The sequence below is a fragment of the Protobothrops mucrosquamatus genome, unplaced genomic scaffold (genome assembly GCF_001527695.2).
Source record: "Protobothrops mucrosquamatus isolate PMUCROS unplaced genomic scaffold, P.Mucros_1.0 scaffold3146, whole genome shotgun sequence".
Taxonomy (NCBI): Eukaryota; Metazoa; Chordata; class Lepidosauria; order Squamata; family Viperidae; genus Protobothrops; species Protobothrops mucrosquamatus.
Window position 1 is genome coordinate 282,157 of NW_015389146.1, and position 2,817 is coordinate 284,973.

Sequence of the window (2,817 nt, forward strand, 5' to 3'; positions counted from 1 at the left end):
GGTGGCTTTTTTCGTGGAATTCTAGATTTTAGGCCAAATTCCTGCAGTCTGCGCCGAACAGTCCTTGCACTCAACTTCACACTGCATTGCGCCATTTCATCTTGTATACACCCCGATGATTTTCCTCTGTCTCGTAGGCACAGCCTCTTAATTCTTCTATCGTCGTTTGCTGTTGTGCACCTTTTCCTGCCTTTGCCAGTGTGGTTTTGTAGTGACTGAGTCTTCTTATACCTCTTCAAAAACTTAGAAATGCCACCTTTGGTAATGTTCCCACCCATTTTTCTACTAATTTCTTTGTAGCTGTAGCCTTGTTCGCTTAATAATACTATTTTACATCGCTTGCTGGGCGACCAGTCAGCTCTTTGCACCATGGCTTTAATTTTACTACGTTTTGCAAGCTCGCTAAAGGAAAGAACACAAAAAAACCCCCCACAACTTGATAGCGATCACATCACACACTGACAAATGTCCTCCGCTCAGCTGCAATACGGGACATCGATAACTGAATCTTACTGTGATCTGATTGGCTCATCGGCAAAACAAGAGGACACCCGATTGGCTCTCTAAAGACCCGTGCTCATTGGCTAACGTCAGATGAAGGAAAGCTACCTGAGATCAACCTAAGCAAGTTGTGCTTCCTTTTTCTGGCTCTTTGGCTATAACTTTTCACAGAATACAGATAACTGAACAAACTTTGTTGCATTACGTGCTTGATTAAACGATCTATCCGTCGCTATATAACTTTATGGTACTGCTCCCCCCAAAAAGTGTTGTTATCAGCCATCAAACCTCACAAATACACTTTTTCCAAAAGGTTTCCACAATTTTGGCCACTACTGTACGGAATAAAGCAGAAAAGCTGGCACACCAGGAGAGAATACAGATAGTCCTCGACTTACAGCAATTCATTTAGTGACCGTCCGAACTTACGACGGCACCGAAAACCGTGACTTACAACCGTTTTCCACAATTAGGACCGTTGCAGCATCGTGATCAAAATTTGGACACTAGAACTGGCTCCTATTTACGACGGTGTGCAGCATCCCGGGGTCACGTGACCCCCTTTTGTGACTTTCTGACAAGCAAAGTCAAGGGGAAGGCCAGATTCACTTAACAACCGTGTGACTAGCTTAACGACTACAAGTGATTCACTTAACAACGGTGGCCAGGAAAGGTCGCAAAATGGGAGGAAATTCACTTAACAAATGTCTCACTTAGCCACAGAAATTTTGGGCTCAATTGTGGTCGTATGTTGAGGACAACCAGAAGAAAAATCCGTCCGGTTGCCTTTTCCAAAATAAAAAGCATTTTTGATACCACGATGACCTGGATGACGGAGACTCTTCCTAGACATCAACTAGATAGAAGGGGAAAAAAACCCTTTTACACCTTCAGAAAACAGAGGTATAAAAGCTAATCTTGGAATGTTTTCATGGTACAAAACCAGGGAAAGAGTTAAAACGCAACCAAGTTGTTTACAGGTACGGCAAATGTGTTTATTTAAATAATGAGTGTAAACAAAGAAAGATGGACAAACATAAAGAGAAAAAAAACAGGTTGTATTAAGGAGAGCCAAGCGCTCTCTGAAAGGCCCATGGCTTAACCTAGGTTTGTTGACTTAACCACACGTCGGTGGATGGCACAACACACTCTGCCACGAACCACGATTTACACACCGAATGTTTAACTTGGCGTAACAGCTAAGCCACCGATGAACTGCATTATGGCCCAGTTCAGACTGAGCCCAAGCGATTGAAGCTCCCGTAGTAAACCAGAGCTAAAACAAACCATAGTTTAATATACAGCCATTATAACATCCTAAGGATGGGAAATAAGGTTTTCCAATAAATTGAAAAATGAGGTTCCCCCCTTTAAGCTACTGGAAATAAAAACACAATAAGTCGTAATACAGGTAGTCCTCCATTTACGACCACAGTTGAGCCCAAAATTTGTCTTGCTAAGCGAAACAGTTGTTAGGTGAGTTTTGCTCCCATTTTACAACCTTTCTTGCTACAGTTGTTAAGGGAAATCACCGCAGTTGTTCAGTTAGTAACACCGTCGTTAAGTGAATCCAGATTCCCCACTGACTTTGCTTGTCAGAAGGTTGCAAACATGACCCCGGGGCACTGCGACCGTCATAAATGTGAGTCAGTAGCCAAGCGTTTGAATTTTGACCACGTGATGCTACAAAGGTCGTAAGGGTGAAAAACGGTCACGTCACTTTTTTCAGTGCCGTTGTAAGTTGGAACAGTCACTAAATGAATTGTCGTAAGTTGAGGATTAATTGTAGCCTGACCGGGATCAGCAAGAAACAAGAAACGGCAATTGTGCGGTAGAAGGATTACTCAAAACAACAGCATTATCCAATGGGAAAGAATTCAAGGGTAACACCAAAATATTTTTAGTGTCCTAATAGGTAGCAAAATAAAAAAAAGATTATTATAATGGTGATTTAGGCAGGGACAGTGAAGAAGACAGCCTAAGTAAGGTGAACATGATCAAAATAATTTGAGACTTTAAATGGCGCTGGACCGTAATCCTTATAATCTCTACCTGCCATCGCAGGTTGCAACGCCCATAATCCCCAGCCAGGCTGATCGATTCTACTGCTGTCTAGGAAATGACAGGGGTTACCCAAACAGCACATCGGGAAGGCGATATGCTATCCTGAAGCCATAAACCATAGTTTACCTACAAGGACAAGACAGCCAATAAACCAAGTTAAGGATTTGCCAGAGGTGGAAAGACCCTTTATGGGGGGCAGCAAATGCTCAGCTTGGCCCCTGGAGGAACGGGGCAAGGGGTGTCTCCCCCCCC

General features: G+C 43.2%; 1 protein-coding gene across 1 annotated transcript in view; it reads right to left on the minus strand.

Annotated features, from left to right (window-relative positions):
• Positions 1 to 2,817, minus strand: part of DRAP1 (DR1 associated protein 1) — an 11,884-nt gene that overhangs the window by 8,395 nt on the left and 672 nt on the right. The gene's annotated exons all lie outside the window — the stretch shown is intronic.